Below are 20,008 nucleotides of genomic sequence, written 5' to 3' on the forward strand. Positions count from 1 at the left end.
GTAAGCATTATTGAGACTGGAAGGCTGCTGTGTCTGATCCCATTTAGACATTTAACCCCCCCATAAAGTAGAACTGCACCGCTGGTCACATCAACATGTGGTCAATCCTCCATCTGGAGAACTCCTGGGTGTGCGGGCTTGGCTTTTGATCCGGGCCCTGGAACACCCAAGTCTGCCTATCAAGGTCCCACTGAGCAGCTGATGTTTAGGCTACAACGTGGTTAGACCAGGGCTTGAACAAAAGCCTGCACACCCAGTAGCTGTCCTGGAGGATGGTTGCCACCCTTGATATGGTGGCAACGAATTACTCATACAATGAATCAGGGATCACATGCATAAGGTAGGATACTTCAAAGCAAGGTATCTAACTAGACATGTTTATACATATAAAGCTAAAATATTCATGTTTCAGGGGCGATCTATGCTCAGCAAGCTATTTGTCAGTAAGTCCATTCTTAGAAATGCTTTAACATTGTTGCAATTACATGTCTACTATTTAATAGAGGGGAATCCCAGTTTTCCAACGGTGCAGATTTATTTAGGCTTCCTACAGTGCCAGTGGAAAGGCGACTAACTAATGCTTAGTTAGCTATTATTAACAAGCGGGTTTACTGCTACAAGTTATGTTTTGAATTGGCTATCTAGTTAGTCTGTTGTCTGTCATTATTGTATTCCTGCTGCTGAAATGTCGCGCTGTCTCCTCAGGCAACAGCCTACTTGCACTCTTATACACAACACACACAGACACGCACTTAAGGGTCATTCCGATAATGGCTGATATGTAGATTTTTAAGTAATTGATCATATTTAAAAGTGTGCCTTCATGAATTACATTAACTAAAATTATGAAACAAATTTCCATGACCTTACAAACAAACCCTCATTTGACAACTTGGGAAAGCGCATCATGTGCATTCAGGTTGGCTCATTTTAGATCTGCACAATATCGACCAGCCTACTGTCACGCACAGATTCACAGACTAGAGGCAAATAAACTTGAACAAAGTGGAATCAGGAAATTAATGGCCACTCTCCATTACTATTCAATGCAGATACCACCTATATTCTGCTTTGATCAACCTTTTTCGGCTTGGTGTGTGAATCTCGGCCAGAGATAAGCTACTTTGTTTTGTAGAGGAGCAGGTACATAATTCTCCCAAAATGTGAAGTGCCAGTACGGGGCGCTGGACAGCTCCAGTCCAAGTCAAGGACCATATGCTACATCATGGAGTATAGCTAGCTATTGGTTGGTTAATATTTATCAATTTGAATCATGAACCCTCTTCAGCTACTAAGCGCATTCTGTCCATGGTGCTGAAGTCCTGAACCCTGTCAAAATGAACAAGCCAGATCCTGCTTTTACTGATACCACCCTGTCAAAAACGTTTACCAATGACCAATGGCTGAAAAAAAATGGGCTCTCAGAATTTCAAAAGGTTCTACAGCTGCACCATTGAGAGCATCTTCACTGGCTGTATCACCGCTTGGTATGGTCCCTGCCATTGTTGGGAAGGGCCCGTAAGTAAGCATTTCACTGTTACTCTACACCTGTTGTTTATGAAGCATGTGACAAATACAATTACATTTTATCTGACTGATGTAATCTGAGTTTATTTATTTTTGGTGGAATATGTTTGATGAGAAGCAGCTTTTCCAGCAAACAAGTTACATAACCACGACCAACCCTGATGTAATGGATTGGTAATTATTGGTAATTACCTTCCCATGACATTTTGACTACGCAATCTTAAGGTAATATCTTAACCACCGCATTTGGTCATCTTCCTACCTCCACAACATGTCGCAGCAACGTGATTTCATATTATTACATATTGGTCCCGAATACAGATTATACCCATGGAGAACGAACATCACAGTATGACTGATGTGCTGCGTTCACATTTGCATTGCTGTGTTTATGAAGGCTAGCTGGACAGTTTTGTATATAAGTGTATGAGACAAAATGGTGGCCAAAATTATTTTATTTTAAATTCGATTTTTTTTAGCTCCTAATGGTTTTGTTTGCACATTATTTTTTATTTTCATGTGTATATATTAGACACGCCAAAAATATGTATTTTTACCCAATATATTTTATGAGGTTAGTTAACTGTCGAATGCTAACCATTAACTAACTTTGCACTGGGTGCTAGTTAATAACCTTTTACTGGTGTCAACGTCGTGTGTATATGTGGCAGGGAAGTCAGGCGCAGGAGAGTTAAACGAAGTGTAGATGGAGACTTTTAATAAATGTCCATGACATGCTCCAAACACGAGAAATATACATACATCAAATAAAAATGGGTACGAGGACCCGTCGCGCACCTATTCACCAAATAACAACACTTGACATAAAACAATCTCTGACAAACACATGAAGGGAAACAGAGGGTTAAATACACAACAGGTAATGAATGGGATTGACAACAGGTGTGTGGGAAGACAAGACAAAACCAATGGAAAATGAAAAATGGATCGATGATGGCTAGAAGGCCGGTGAAGTCGACCGCCGAACACCGCCCGGACAAGGAGAGGCAACGACTTCGGCAGAAGTCGTGACAACTGGAGGGTCACACAGAGTGAATCTTGGTAGTCTTAGACAAATGTACTTTGAAACATAATAAAAAAGTCCCCAACAAAATCCATAATTTTAACCCGTCTATTTGAATACTTCAAGACATGGTGTATAGGAGAATGATGAGATATCCAATGGTTTGGACAATATCATTTTCATCACTTATATTGAAGAAGCTGTTACTTAAATACTGGAAGTCAAATGATACCCCAACTTTAAGAGAACCTCACTAGGGTAGAGGGCAGCATTCGGAATTTTGGATGAAAAGCGTGCCCAAATTAAACTGCCTGCTACTCAGGCCCAGAAGCTAGGATATGCATATTATTAGTATATTTGGATATAAAACACTCTGAAGTTTGTTTGAATGATGTCTGTGAGTATAACAGAACTCATATGGCAGGCGAAATCCTGAGAAAAATCCAACCAGGAAGTGGGAAATCTGAGGTTTGTAGTTTTTCAAGTGATTGCCTATCCAATATACAGTGTCTATGGGGTCATATATACTTCCTATGGCTTCCACTAGATTTCAACAGTCTTTAGAACTTTGTTTCAGGCTTCTACTATGAAGGGGGAGCGAATCAGAGCCGTTTGAATCAGGGGTCTGGCTGAAAGCCATTAGTTTAGTCACGTGCGCGGCCGTGAGCGCAACCGGACAAACCAATTGTCCGGTTGGAATATTATTGAAGACTTATGATAAAAACATCCTAAAGATTGATTCTATACATCGTTTCACATGTTTCTACAAACTGTAATAGAACTTTTTAGACTTTTCGTCTAGACTGTGCTCGCTCCTTGTGCATTTTGATTACTGGACTAAACGCGCTAACAAAAAGGAGGTATTTGGACATAAATGATAGACTTTATCGAACAAAACGAACATTTGTTGTCTAACATGTAGACCTGGGAGTGCCATCAGATGAAGATCATCAAAGATAAGTGATTCATTTTAACTCTATTTCTGACTTTTGTGACACCTCTCCTTGGTAGGAAAATGGCTGTATGGTTTTCTGTGGCTAGGCGCTGACCTAACATAATCGCAAAGTGTGCTTTTGCCGTAAAGCCTTTTTGAAATCTGACACAGCGGTTGCATTAAGGAGAAGTTGATCTTTAAATGTATGTTATGAGAATGGAAGAATCAAAAGCTTTATTATTTAAATGTGGAAAAATAATCTGGCTACAGACAAAAACAACATAGCACAATCTGAAGCCATATGGAGAGTCTTGCAAGCATTGGACACAACCAATGACTGAAAGTAATGGCAATTGATTATGATAATAAATAATTAACAATATGAGAAATAAACAAAACATTGAACAAATATGGATAAGTACTGATATGGTGGCAACATGTGGGTCTGAGCAAGTGTGATGTAATTAATGTTTGTCGAGTTTTTATGATTTTTCTTTTCACGTCTTTTTCTGTTTGGACTGTTGTGCAATATGTCTTGTGGATCTTTGTATGTCTAAGTTTACAATTAATTGTGGCAAAACTAAATAACATTTAAAAAATAATAATAACAAAATAGAATCACTTCTAATCATTTAAGTTTGTAAAGCAAATAACTTTTAACTTGTCCTTTAACAACCCTTATTTCAGGTAAAAAACCTTGTGTCCTAATTCAACAGACACTTCCCTTGGTGAGTTGTGAAGTCTCTCCCCTTTCTTTCTGGCTCACTATCCCTGTTGCTCACTTAAACTCACACCTGTGTGAATTTGCAAAGAATGGGAAGATATTTGCCAATTAACATTTCACTAACAACAGTTACAGTAGGTATGTGGAGAAGAACCTTTGTGAATGTGTCTCTCTCCCTGTGTGTGTGTGTGTGTGTGTGTGTGTGTGTGTGTGTGTGTGTGTGTGTGTGTGTGTGTGTGTGTGTGTGTGTGTGTGTGTGTGTGTGTGTGTGTGTGTGTGTGTGTGTGTGTGTGTGTGGTGCTTGTTAAAAGGCATGCAGAGTTTTACAGTCATTAAGCAGTTTTATGGTTTTAAGAATCACTCCAAAATGTTATTTTGCTATTTGATACTTCCACTATAGACAGTGTTTATTATTTAGTCGGTATCACTCTTAAACCATGTTTCCTTCTGAACTGAGAAACTACATCATACAAACCATGTGATTTGATTTAATAACTGCAATAACTCCGTTTAGGGATTTAGCTGAGGTCAGCTTATCTAATTTCCGAAACCCTCAGTTTAGTCCGTTCCCCTCTTCCTCCTATAACCCCCAGCTAACCCCCCTTCAACTCCCTCCTCCACCAATTTGGACGGCTCCTTCTCATTAAATGGGGATCGCTAATCTCTCACACTGCCCAAGACATCATCCACAGAGTGAGTGCACTGGCCACACTGCCATTCAGATTTATTGACTAGTGGATTCATTAATTAATTGACTATAGAAGAATGTACAGTGCCCTGCAAAATTATTCATCCCCTTTGGCGTTTTTCCTATTTAGTTGCCAAACCTGTAATTTGAATGGATTTTATTTGGATTTCATGTAATGGACATACAAGAAATAGTCCAAATTGGTGAAGTGAAATGAAAAAAATTACTTAACAGAAAAAATAAACTGAAAAGTGGTGCGTGCATATGTATTCAGCTCCTTTGCTAGGAAGCCCCTAAATAAGATCTGGTGCAAACAATTACCTTCAGAAGTCACATAATTAGTTAAATAAAGTCCACCTGTGTGCAATCTAAGTGTCACATGATCTGTCACATGATCTCTGTATATATACACCTGTTCTGAAAGGCTCCAGAGTCTGCAACACCACTAAGCAAGGGGCACCACCAAGCAAGCGGCACCATGAAGACTAAGGAGCTCTCGAAACAGGTCTGAGACAAAGTTGTGGAAAAGTACAGATCAGGGTTGCGTTATAAAAAAATATCTGAAAATATGAACATCCTACGGAGCACCAATTAAAACCATTATTAATAAATTGAAAGAATATGGCACCACAACAAACCTGCCAAGAGAGGTCCGCCCACCAAAACTCATGTACCAGGCAAGGAGGGCATTAATCAAAGAGGCAACATAGAGACCAAAGATAACCCTGAAGTAGCTGCAAAGCTCCACAGTGGAGATTGGAGTATTTGTCCATAGGACCATTTTAAGCCGTACACAGAGCTGGGCTTTACGGAAGTGGCCAGAAAAAAAGCCATTGCTTAAAGGAAGAAAAAAAATCAAACATGTTTGGTGTTTGCCAAAAGGCATGTGGGAGACTCCCCAAACATGTAGAGGAAGGAACTCTGGTCAGATGAAACTAAAATTGAGCTTTTTGGCCATCAAGGAAAATGCTATGTCTGGCGCAAACCCAACACATTTTATCACCCCGAGAACAGCATCCCCACAGTGAAGCATGGGGGTGGCAGCATCATGCTGTAGGGATGTTTTTCATCGGCAGGGACTGGGAAACTGGTAAGAATTGAAGGAATGATGGATGTCGCTAAATACATGGACATTCTTGAGGAAACCTGTTTCAGTCATCCAGAGATTTGAAGCTGGGACGGAGGTTCACCTTCCAGCAGCTCAATGACCCTAAGCATCCTGCTAAAGCAACCACCGAGTGGTTTAAGGGGAAACATTTAAATATCTTGGAATGGCCTAGTCAAAGCCCAGACCTCAATCCAATTGAGAATATGTTGTATGACTTAAAGATTGCTGTACACCAGCGGAACCCAAACAACTTGAAGGAGCTGGAGCAGTTTTGCCTTGAAGAATGGGCAAAAATTCCAGTGGCTAGATGTGCCAAGCTTATAGAGACATACCTCAAGAGACTTGCAGCTATAATTAATGCAAAAGTTGGCTCTACAAAGTATTGACTTTGGGGGGGTGAATAGTTAGTTTTTTGTCTTATTTCTTGTTTATTTCACTATAAAAAATATTTTGCATCTTCAAAGTGGTAGGCTTGTTGTGCCAATCAAATGATATAAACCCCCAAAACATATATTTTAATTCTAGGTTGTAAGGCAACAAAATAATGCCAAGGGGGTGAATATTTTTTGCAAGCCACTGTAATACAGGCCTACAGTATTAAACAGTTGTGTGTTTCATTTCAGAAGGAGAAAGCAGTGTGGTTTACAAAACACTGGGCCCCAATTAATACATGAGACACCACAAGGTATTGTTTGTTTATTTAACTGAACATGTCTTGTCTTGAAAATTTGCCCTCAATAGGGGCTGATGCTTGGATTTCAGCAAAAAAAATTCAGGCTTCCTAAATATTGCTAATGTATTGACACAGTACATTTTTTAAATCTCTTCGTGTAACTGACTGAGTTGTATCCTCAGGTCGCCCTTTGCTCCCATAATTATACAAACGTTTTGAAAATAGGCCTTGGAATATATCAATTAGGCTTACCAATCGACATCAGTCGACTTGCTCAATGGCCAAGGTGCATAAAGATGTGCCTTGTATGACAAACGTCACTCAGCTCTATTGTTTCTGCCAAAACACCTCCAAACCCTGCATTGCTGGCTCGCTATCTCAGCCTTATAGGTGGGCCAATCCGGGTGTGTGCAAAGTCGGTGATGAGGAAATGTAAAATAAGAGAAAATATATCTGGCATTTTCAGTAGCAGTCAAAAGTTTGGACACATCTAATCATTTTTTATTTCAAGGGTTTTTCTTTATTTGTACATTGTAGAATAATAGTGAAGACATCAAACTATGAAATAACACATATGGAATCATGTAGTAACTAAAAAAGTGTTAAACAAATCAAAATATATTTAAGAATTTAGGTTCTTCAAAGTAGCCACCCTTTGCCTTGATGACAGGTTTGCACACTCTGGCATTCTCTCAACCAGCTTCACCTATAACGTTTTTCAACAGACTTGAAGGTGTTTCCACATATGCTGAGCACTTGTTGGATGCTTTTCCTTCACTCTGCAGTCCAACTCATGCCAAACCATCTCAATTTGGGTTGAGGTTGGATGATTGTGTAGGCCAGGTCATCTGATGCAGCACTTCATCAATCTCCTTCTCGGTCAAATAGCCTTTACTGTCCTGTTGAAAGACAAATGATAGTCCCACTAAGTGCAAACCAGATGGGATGGCATATCACTGCAGAATGCTGTGATATCCATGCTGGTTAAGTGTGCCTTGAAATCTAAATAAATAACTGACAGTGTCACCATCAAACCTCCCCCTCTATGCTTCACGGTGGGAACTACACATGGTTTTGATGTCTTCACTATTATTCTACAATGTAGAAAATAGTGAAAATAAAGAAAAACCCTGGAATGAGTAGGTGTGTCCAAACATTTAACTGATACTGTATATTTGCCTGTTTGAACTTTTTTATTAATATTTATTTAAGCTATTTATGCTATGTGCTTTTTCTTGCATGTTGCTATGCCATCAACTAGAAAACATTTATTGACTGGTGAGCTGTATCAGCAGCATTTATTTCTATATGGATAAGGGACAGGGGTTGATCATAGAGACAGACTGAGGACTCTCGTGCCCAAAAGCCCGTTTTATCACGGGCAGTGCCATTGAGGACTTTCACCATTTTGAAGAAGTCAATTGGGTGGGACTTCCTATGGGTTAAAAAACTTCTTAGGGATAGCCCCCAATTTTCGCCTAAATGTCATACCCAAATCTAACTGCCTCTAGCTCAGGCCTTGAAGCAAGGATTTGCAAATTCTTGGTACCATTTGAAAGGAAACACTTTGAAGTTTGTGGAAATGTGAATTGAATGTAGGAGAATATAACACAATAGATCTGGTAGAAGAAACTTTAAAGAGAAAACCAACCATTATTTTACTACCATCCTCTTTGAAAATGCAAGAGAAAGGTCATAGTTATAGCCATCACTCTGGTTGTAATTCCGATAGTGTCCACAAGAGAGAAGCAGTGTATGTGCAAAGTTTCAGATGGATAACTTGACAAATGAGTGAACAACAATACTTTTAGTGTGAAGTTCCCAGGTACATTTAGACAAATTGTGAAGAAGACATTTGCATTCATATTCCATTTTTCTGCAAGAATATTGTCAAATCTAATACTTTCCAAGTATTAGTAGCCTTATTATAAGTCCAACATTTGCAAAACAACCAGTTTTCATAACTTCAATACTCTGAATATCCTTAAAATGTTTGTCCAAAATGAAAGGGCATGCTGTCGTACAAGGTTAGAAGCTACATTTTACGATATATATATGGTTTCCAGATAATAGTGTAAAGCCCAGCTCATTGGCTATCTAGCTAGCTTTGTTTGACCCTGAATGGTGCTTATTTGACAAAGCTACAGTTGTTCAAGTGATTGCCGCCCGCGTCATCGGCGCGGCATGAAGGCGTCGCTCTCTGACCAAATATGGTGTCCTATAGGATATACTACACCCCTAATGAAATTGTGAAGTCTTGTTATCTTCTAGGATCTCTGAGGAATAGATACAAACGTGATTTGACTCATTTTCACAGATTCCTTTCTTTGCAAATTGAACGAGTGAAATACAAAGTTGATCGTGCGTGCTATATGGACCTTTTTAGGATATGAAAAAGGATTTTATCTAACAAAATGACACTTCATGTTATCTCTGGGACCCTTTGGATGATAAACCAGAGCAAGATTTCAGAATGTAAGTACACATTTCACCTTCAGAGGTGAATTTATAAAACCTATTGCGTTGAAAAAAGTGTTTTGTTGTTAGGAGCTCTCCTCAAACAATATTATGGCATTTTTTCGCAGTAATAGCTACTGTAAACTGGACAGTGCAGTTATATGAACAGGAATTTAAGCCTTCAGCTGATGTAAGACACTTCTATGTACCGACATTTGTTGTTACTCTAAAATCTGTGATTTTGATATAACGGACTGCACGATTTACAACTGTCCCGTTGACGGAACGCCAATCCTTAATTAACTTCTTATGGCTGCAGGGGCAGTATTGAGTAGCTTGGATGAAATGGTGCCCATAGTAAACTGCCTGCTCCTCAGTCCCAGTTGCTAATATATGCATAGTATTATTAGTATTGGATAGAAAACACTCTGAAGTTTCTAAAACTGTTTGAATGATGTCTGTGAGTATAACATAACTCATAAGGCAGGCAAAAACCTGAGAAAAAATCCAAACAGGAAGTGAAAAATCTGAGGTTGGTCGATTTTCAACCCAGTCCCTATTGAATACACAGTGGGATATGGATGAGTTTGCACTTCCTACAGCTTCCACTGGATGTCAACAGTCTGTAGAACCTTGTCTGATGCCTCTACTGTGAAGATGGGCTGAAGGAGACAGGAAATAGTCAGGTCTACCATGACCTGACCATGCTCTGACCATGCGTGTTCAAATGAGGGAGCTCTGTTCCATCGCACATCTGAAGTCAATGTAATTCTCCGGTTGGAACATTTTTGAAGATTTATGTTAACTTCTTGCGACTATAGGGGGTGCTGTTTACTCATTAGCATAATTTGCATTACAGATTAAACGGCTTCCTACTCAATTCTTTATCGTACAATATGCATATTATTACTATTATTGGATAGAAAACACTCTCTAGTTTCTATAGCCGTTGGAATTTTGTCTCTGAGTGGAACAGAACTCATTCTACAGCAATTTCCCTGACATGGAGTCAGATTTCACACATTTTGGCCCCTGATCTGGAGTCAGTTTAAAGGCCACTGTGAATGCTATGAGGATACAGACACTGCTTACGTCTTCCCCTGGATGCCTTTATGTGATGACGCTTTGAATGGTATCGATTGCGCAATCACAGCCACTATAAAACAAAAAAACGTGTAGGTAGGAACTCTTTTCCAGCTGCACCGGACGCGCGGTGGACACCGCCCTGCTCTTTTTCCAAGCATTAGTGTAGCCAGTAATATTTCTCCTGTCATGTTTTTACCCGTTATAGGTGTTAACAGCATCATAAGGTAGTTAATTTGAACCGTTGTATAGCAATTTATATCCTTTTAGTGCGATTTTGAGGCATTGCTTTGTTGTGCACTTTGACGCGCTGGGCACATTTCGGGGTCCCGGTCGTACGTTAGTGGGCATTTCGACGGACAAGTGGACATCTTTCGACCAAAAGAAGATTAGACCCAAGAAAGGATTCTTTGCCCAAGATTCTGATGGAAGAACAGCTCACAGTAAGAACAATTTATGATGATAAATCGTGTTTCTGTCGAAAAATGTTAAAGCTTACGCCGCCATTTTGTTTTGTATAGCTTCGCTTGGCGCAACCTGTATTGAAAAGTAAGGATAATTTAAAAAATGTAAATCAGCGATTGCATTAAGAACTAATTTGTCTTTCGATTCCTGTCAACCCTGTATTTTTTAGTCAAGTATATGATTAGCTATTGATTAAACTAGATCACTCAAAGATGGCGACCAAAATTTCCTGGCTTGTTTTGCTACTATTTTCATTGTATAACCACGTTTTTTTATGGCTAAATATGCACATTTTCGAACAAACTGTATATGTATGTTGTAATATGATGTTACAGGAGTGTCATCTGAAGAATTCTGAGAAGGTTAGTGAAAAAATTAATATATTTTGGCGATGATATGATATCGCTCTCTTTGGCTAGAATCAGTGCTCGGGTAACGTTTGCGTACGTGGTATGCTAATATAACGATTTATTGTGTTTTCGCCGTAAAACACTTAGAAGTGTTGTCTGAATTCACAAGATCTGTGTCTGTCCATTGCTATGTGCTGTGTATTTTTAAGAAATGTTTTATGATGAGTAAATTGGTAATACACTTCGCTGTCTATAGTAATTCTAGGAGCTTTGGTGAGATTTGTGATGCTGGCTGCAATCGCAAACTATGAATTATACCTGAAATATGCACATTTTTCAAACAAAACCTATCCTATACCATAAATATGTTATCAGACTGTCATCTGATGAGGTTTTTTCTTGGTTAGTGGCTATCAATATCTTAGTTTAGCCGAATTGGTGATATCTACTGGTGTTGCGAGAAAATGGTGGACAAGAAAAATGGTGATTTTTGCTAACGTGTTTAGCTAATAGATTTACATATTGTGTCTTCCCTGTAAAACATTTAAAAAATCTGAAATGGTGGCTTTATTCACAGGATCTGTATCTTTCATTAGGTGTCTTGGACTTGTGATTTAATGATATTTAGATGCTACTATTTAATTGTGACGCTATGCTAGCGATGCTAATCAGTGTGGGGGGGGGGGGGGGGGGGGTGCACCCGGATCCGGGGTAGAGGCTCGTTAGAGGTTAAAAACATTCTAAAGATTGAATCAATACATCGTTTGACATGTTTCTACTGACTGTTACGGAACTTTTTGACATTTCGTCTGCTTTTAGTAAATGTGCTTTCTGACTTTGGATTTGTTTACCAAACACGCTAACAAAAATAGCTATTTGGACATAAATGATGATCATTACCGAACAAAACAAACATTTCTTGTGGAAGTGGGAGTCCTGGGAGTGCATTCCGACGAAGATCAGCAAAGGTAAGTGGAGATTTATAATGCTTTTTATGAGTTTTGTTGACAGCACAATTTGGCGGGTAACTGTATGGCTTCCTTTTGTGGCTGAACGCTGTTCTCAGATTATTGAATATTGTGCTTTTGCCGTAAAGCTTTTTGAAATCTGACACAGCGGTTGCATTAAGAACAAGTGTATCTTTAATTCTATGTAAAACATGTATCTTTCATCAAAGTTTATGATGAGTGTTTATGTTATTTGACGTGGCTCTCTGCAATTTCTCCGGATATTGTGTAACATGAAGTCCTAAGAGTGACATCTGAGGAAGATTATCAAAGGTTAGTGATTCATTTTATCTCTATTTCTGCTTTTTGTTACTGCTCTCTTTAGCTGGAAAAATGGCTGTCTTTTTCTGTGACTTGGCTCATACCTAACATAATCGTTTAGTGTGCTTTCGTCGTAAAACCTTTTTGAAATCGGACACTTTGGCTGGATTTACAAGTGTAGCTTTAAAATCGTGCAAAATGCTTGTATGTTTGAGGAATTTAAATTATGGGATTTCTGTTGTTTTGAATTTGGCGCCCTGTAGTTTCACTGGCTGTTGACGAGGTGGGACACTGCCGTCCCACATACCCTAGAGAAGTTATGAGAGCATGGAATCATGGGTGAGTAATTAGATAAACACGAAGCAGGAGAACAGTGTGGAATGTAGGAGTACGATCTAACTCTACAAAGTGTTCTCTTAAGAACTAGAAGACCACACCATGTACACAGATTGATGCTGCAGAAAGTGAACCAGGACTGGACAGAAGTCAACAGGTAGGCTTGGTGGACAAATTTTCCTCATGCAAAAATGGCAAGACCAATATAGCATAACCAAATACCTGCAATGCCGGTTAACAAGTGAAGAATAGGTACCCTTAAATACATAAAGTTGTCACGATGTGACAAAATTCCAATGTAAGCAACTTTAATCAAAATTAATCTTTCACTTTGACTTTGTAGATTATTTTACGTACTATATAGTACGAAACCAGTACGAACGCTTACGTCGTCAGTTTGTCATGTAAATGTTACATTGTTTGGTGGTTCAACGTAATTCTATTGATGACGTGGAAACAAGTTTGATTCAACCAGTGTGTGCCCAGTGGGGCCTGTGCAATTGTACAATTGACTATGCCATCTAGAGACACACAGCTACATCAAACTCACTGTAGCGTTTGAGTGAAACGTGCAAACTAAAAAGAATTGTTAGGACGTCCCTGGAACTTCACGAAATGGTCGCCTAATGGTCCCCTGGAGGATTTGTTTAGCTCCTGGTTTGTCCCGGGACAGACCTAGAAGACGTTTTTAGGACATTCTTGAGATGTTAAGAGCATTGGGCCAGTAACTGAAAGGTTGCTGGTACGAATACAGAGATGACTAGGTGAAAAATCTGTCAATGTGCCCTTGAGCAAGGCACTTAACCGTAATTGCTGCTGTAAGTCGCTCTGGATACATGACTAAAATGTAAAAATATATATATATATATAATATTAAAAAGGTCCCCTAGAGGCTTTGTCTAGTTCCCGGTTTGTCCCGAGGATGTTCTTGGGATGTTGTGTCATGGTCCCCTGAAGGTTTCGTCTACTTTCCAGTTTACTTGTTCCAGGGACGTTTATCTCAAGGACGTTTATCAGACACTCTTAGAACGTTCTGTCATGGTCCCCTGTAGGTTATTGTCTAGTTCCCGGGGACATCATCTGATGGTCGCAAAGAAACGTCGTCCCCTCAAAAAAAGTTATACTCAATAATCCTAGTTTTTCATTACACATCACCCCTTGTTACTGTTGCCAAGCCCATCAATGCCCTGATTGGTGAACCACTCACAGCTCTTTGTCTGTTATCAACAACCCCCCACTATTTAACATAGTGTTTTCAACTTTGATATTTGGCAGACTGAGACATACATGATAACATTGTGTATACTTACATATTAATGTAAGTCTGCCAGGTGTCCTTCACGAGTTTGCCCAAATGTGTCAAATTGGTCAATTGATAAATTTTAAGTACATAACTATATAGAACACATAAAAATGCTATGGTACAAAAAAAATTGCGTTTACACACTCCCAGGAATGTCATACATGATGGTTCATTAGCTTCTCTACAGAAAAGACACTAACATTCAGACATCTAGATGGCCGGGCGGGGTGGGTGTGGAGCCAGAGACAGCAGTGGAGTACATTTGAATATAAAAATAGATTTGATCAAATAAAACTACACTACATTTTATCTCTGGGACCCTCAAGATGACAAATCAGAGCAAGATTATTGAATGTAAGTACATTATTTACCTTCAGAGGTGAATGTATCAAACCAGTGTTTTGTTGTTGTGCACTATCCTCAAACAATAGCATGGTCTTTTTTAGCTGTAACAGATACTGTAAATTGGACACTGCAGTTAGATTGAGAATAATTTAAGCTTTCTGCCCATATAAGACATGTTTATGTCCCGGAAAGTCGGCTGTTGTTTACAACGTTATTCTAGTCACATTATCGCATATTTAGCAACAACTGTCCTGATTTAGGGACAACGATCCAGTAGAGTTAAATCAGAATAATATGGCCCACCGTTAGACAACTACACCGAAAACACTAAAATTGCTGAAATATGTAAATTAAATCAATGATGAGATAATAGTCAGATTAACTGAGAACTAAAATAGCAGTGCAGATGGCACTCTTTTGCTAAGTGCAAAGATGTATTATAGGTCATGCATGTGTAGGAGACTTCTGAGAATATTAGAGACTTCGTGACACTGCAGAAAGATCAGAGGTTCTGAGTTCAAATCCCAGGTGGGTTCATATTGGAAGTCAGTACTAAGTGATTATGTCAAATGTGATCATATTGTCATCCATGAAAGCTTTTTACACTATTTTAGCTGAACAGCGAACCACTTACCTTAAAGGTGACAGGCAAAGGTTTTCCTGCATTTAAAACTTTTCTTTTTACAACAACTAATAATATCAGAATATGATCTGCAATAATACACTGCTCAAAAAAATAAAGGGAACACTAAAATAACACATCCTAGATCTGAATGAATGAAATATTCTTATTAAATACTTTTTTCTTTACATAGTTGAATGTGCTGACAACAAAATCACACAAAAATGATCAATGGAAATCAAATTTATCAAACCATGGAGGTCTGGATTTGGAGTCACACTCAAAATTAAAGTGGAAAACCACACTACAGGCTGATCCAACTTTGATGTAATGTCCTTAAAACAAGTCAAAATGAGGCTCAGTAGTGTGTGTGGCCTCCACGTGCCTGTATGACCTCCCTACAACGCCTGGGCATGCTCCTGATGAGGTAGCGGATGGTCTCCTGAGGGATCTCCTCCCAGACCTGGACTAAAGCATCCGCCAACTCCTGGATAGTCTGTGGTGCAACGTGGCGTTGGTGGATGGAGCGAGACATGATGTCCCAGATGTCCCAGTGCTCAATTGGATTCAGGTCTGGGGAACGGGCGGGCCAGTCCATAGCATCAATGCCTTCCTCTTGCAGGAACTGCTGACACACTCCAGCCACATGAGGTCTAGCATTGTCTTGCATTAGGAGGAACCCAGGGCCAACCGCACTAGCATATGGTCTCACAAGGTGTCTGAGGATCTCATCTCGGTACCTAATGGCAGTCAGGCTACCTCTGGCGAGCACATGGATGGCTGTGCGGCCCCCCAAAGAAATGCCACCCCACACCATGACTGACCCACCGCCAAACCGGTCATGCTGGAGGATGTTGCAGGCAGCAGAACGTTCTCCATGGCGTCTCCAGACTCTGTCACGTCTGTCACATGTGCTCAGTGTGAACCTGCTTTCATCTGTGAAGAGCACATGGCGCCAGTGGCAAATTTGCCAATCTTGGTGTTCTCTGGCAAATTCCAAACGTCCTGCACGGTGTTGGGCTGTAAGCACAACCCCCACCTGTGGACGTTGGGCCCTCATACCACCCTCATGGAGTCTGTTTCTGACCGTTTGAGCAGACACATGCACATTTGTGGCCTGCTGGAGGTCATTTTGCAGGGCTCTGGCAGTGCTCCTCCTGCACCTCCTTGCACAAAGGCGGAGGTAGCGGTCCTGCTGCTGGGTTGTTGCCCTCCTACGGCCTCCTCCACGTCTCCTGATGTACTGGCCTGTCTCCTGGTAGCGCCTCCATGCTCTGGACACTATGCTGACAGACACAGCAAACCTTCTTGCCACAGCTCGCATTGATGTGCCATCCTGGATGAGCTGCACTACCTGAGCCACTTGTGTGGGTTGTAGACTCCGTCTCATGCTACCACTAGAGTGAAAGCACCGCCAGCATTCAAAAGTGACCAAAACATCATCAAGGAAGCATAGGAAGAGAAGTGGTCTGTGGTCACCACATGCAGAACCACTCCTTTATTGGGGGTGCCTTGCTAGTTGCCTATAATTTCCACCTGTTGTCTATTCCATTTGCACAACAGCATGTGAAATTTATTGTCAATCAGTGTTGCTTCCTAAGTGGACAGTTTGATTTCACAGAAGTGTGATTGACTTGGAGTTACATTGTGTTGTTTAAGTGTTCCCTTTATTTTTTTGAGCAGTGTATTTTAGTCAGAGTAGTATCTTTGATATAGCACTAAGACAGGGATGACCAGTCAACATGCTCCTTTGGAATGCTCCAAAGTTATCTGATTTAGGGGCACAATTTCACATCTCTAAGCTCACAATCACAATATTGTACAGTTGAGAACCTCATCTGAACTCTATTTCACGTTTTACATTTGATCTAGCTATTCCAGTCAGAAAAACATTCTGGTAATGAGATTTTGAAGAAGTTTTCACTTTTAACTTGTGCTGCACAGTGAGACCTTCTGTTGCCAGTCAGATTTATGCTGCGGAATGAGAAGAAAATATACTGTTATCCATCTAGCTAACTATATTGAACAAATATATAAACGCAACATGCAACAATTTTGAAGATTTTACAGTTCATATAAGGAAATCCGTCAATAGAAATAAATTCATTAGGCCATAATCTATGGATTTCACATGACTGGGAATACAGATATGCATCTGTTGGTCACAGATACCTTTTTAAAAAAGGTAGGGGCGTGGATTAGAAAACCAGTCAGTATCTGGTGTGACCACCATTTGCCTCACGCAGCGTGAAACATCTCATTCGCATAGAGTTGGTCAGGCTGTTGATTGTGGCATGTGGAATGCTGTCCAATGCCTCTTCAATGGCTGTGTGCAGTTGCTGGATATTGGAGGGAACTGGAACACGCTGTCGTACACGTCGATCCAGAACATCCCAAACATGCTCAACGGGTGACATGTCTGGTGAGTATGCAGGCCATGGAAGAACTGGGACATTTTCAGCTTCGAGGATATGTGTACAGAATGGCACGCGGCTGAATACCACGACAATGGGCCTCGGGATTTCATCATGGAATCTCTGTGCATTCAAATTCCCATCGATAACATGCAATTGTGTTCGTTATCTGTAGCTTATGCCTGCCCATACCATAGTCCCCACCCCACCGCCACCATGGATCACTCTATTCACAACGATGACATTAGCACACCGCTAACTCACACGACGCCATACACATGGTCAGCGGCTGTGAGGCCAGTTGAACGTACTGTCAAATTGTCTAAAACAATGTTGGAGGCAGCTTATGGTAGCGAAAATAATTGTACATTCTATCGCAACAGCTCTGGTGGACATTCCTGCAGTCAACATGCCATTTGCACACTCCTTCAACTTGAGACATCTGTGGCATTGTGTTGTCTGACAAAACTGCACATTTTAGAGTTGCCTTTTATTGCCCCCAGCACAAGGTGCACCTGTGTAATGATCATGCTGTTTAAATCAGCTTCTTGATAGGCCCCACCTGTCACGTGGAAAGATTATCTTTGGCAAAGGAGAAATGCTCACTAACAGGGTTGTAAACACATTTAAACACAATACCAACATGTTTTAAGCAGACCACCATAGTGCCTATGCCCAAGAACACTAAGGTAATCTGCCTAAATGACTACTGACCCGTAAACCCTCACTTCTGTAGCCATGAAGTGCTTTGAAAGGCTGGTGATGGCTCACATCAACACCATCATCCCAGAAACCCCAGACCCACTCCATTTTGCATACCGCCCCAACAGATCCACAGATGATGCAGTCTCTATTGCACTCCACACTGCCCTTTCCCACCTGCAGAAAAGGAACACCTATGTGAGAATGCTATTCATTGACTACATCTCAGCCTTCAACACCATAGTGCCCTCAAAGCTCATCAATAAGCTAAGGACCCTGGGACTAAAAAACCTGCTCTGCAACTGGATGCTGGACTTCCTGACAGGCCGCCCCCAGGTGGAAAGGGTAGGTAACAACACATCCGCCACGCTGATTCTCAACACGGGGCCACTCAGGAGTGCGTGCTCAGTCCCCTCCTGTACTCCCTGTTCACTCATGACTGTACGGCCAGGCACGACTCCAACACCAACATCATGTTTGCCGATGACAAAACAGTGGTAGGCCTGATCAACGACAACGATGAGACAGCCTATAGGGAGGAGATCAGAGACCTGGCCGTGTGGTGCCAGGACAACAACCTCTCCCTCAACGTGATCAAGACAAAGGAGATGATTGTGAACTACAGGAAAAAGAGGACTGAGCACGCCCCCATCCTCATCGACGGGGCTGCAGTGGAACAGCTTGAGAGCTTCAAGTTCCTTGGTGTCCACATCACCAATAAACTAACATGGTTCAAGCACACCAAGACAGTTGTGAAGAGGGCACGACAAAACTTATTCCTCCTCAGGAGACTGAATAGATTTGGCATGGGTCCTCAGATCCTCAAAAGCTTCTACAGCTGCACCATCGAGAGCATCCTGACAGCTCGGCCTCCAACCACAAGGCACCACCGAGGGTAGTACGAACGGTCCAGTACATCACTGGGGCAAAGCTTCCTGCCATCCAGGACCTCTATACCAGGCGGTGACAGAGGAAGGCCCTAAAATTTTTCAAAGACTCCGGCCACCCTATTCATAGACTGTTCTCTCTGCTACCGCACGGCAAGCGGTACTGGAGCGCCATGTCTAGGTCTAAGAGGCTTCTAAACAGCTTCTACCCCCAAGCCATGAGACTCCTGAACACCTAATCAAATGGCTACACAGACTATTTGCATAGCCCCCCCCCCCTCTTTTACACAGCTGCTTCTCTCTGTTGTTATCATCTATGCATAGTCACTTTAATAACTATACCTACATATTACCTCAGCTAACCGGTACCCCCACACAATGACTCTGTACCGGTAGCCTCCTGTATATAGTATCGCTATTGTTATTTTACTGCTGGTCTTTAATTACTTGTTACTTTTATTTCTTATTCTTATCTGTATTTTTTTAAACTGTATTTGTTGGTTAGGGGCTCATAAGTAAGCATTTCACCTGTTGAATTCAAATGATGTGACTAATAACATTTGATTTGATTTGTGAACAAAATCTGAGAGAAATATGTTTCTTGTGCATATGGAACACGTTACATGTTGTGTTTATATTTTTGTTTAGTATATAATAAATCATCTGAAATGACACTATTGTTTACAATGATCTTTATGGATAGTGCTAAAGTGGTGAGAGTATTTGTAATTGAGAAAATAATTTTCAAAGACATTTAGCCTTGATGGATCTTCTTGGCTAGTTAGATAGCTACTAGATATAATCCCCAGCTCACAGTACACTTAGCAAAAAGGGTCTAGCTACAGTATATGATAACATTTAATCAGAATTACCATAGCTAGCTGTATTATTTTCATTAGCCAGGTTTCGGTAAGCTAGCTAGTTATCATTAGCTAGCTGATTGCAGCATCAATGGCTGTCTAGGTAGCTAGCTAGCTAGTAGCTAGTTTACTTCTTGGGGAACAATAACTACTTCTGCTAAGTTTGTAGCTTGTGTTCCTTGAAGTAAGCCATTTTTCTTAGCTTTTTGCCTAAAATGACGTCATCCTTGCATTCTAT

The 20,008-nt window shown here is 40.6% G+C and overlaps 1 protein-coding gene across 1 annotated transcript in view; it reads right to left on the reverse strand.

Annotated features, from left to right (window-relative positions):
* Positions 1–20,008, reverse strand: part of LOC129816403 (inactive dipeptidyl peptidase 10-like) — a 334,081-nt gene that overhangs the window by 148,847 nt on the left and 165,226 nt on the right. The gene's annotated exons all lie outside the window — the stretch shown is intronic.

Source organism: Salvelinus fontinalis, chromosome 19, assembly GCF_029448725.1.
Source record: "Salvelinus fontinalis isolate EN_2023a chromosome 19, ASM2944872v1, whole genome shotgun sequence".
Taxonomy (NCBI): Eukaryota; Metazoa; Chordata; class Actinopteri; order Salmoniformes; family Salmonidae; genus Salvelinus; species Salvelinus fontinalis.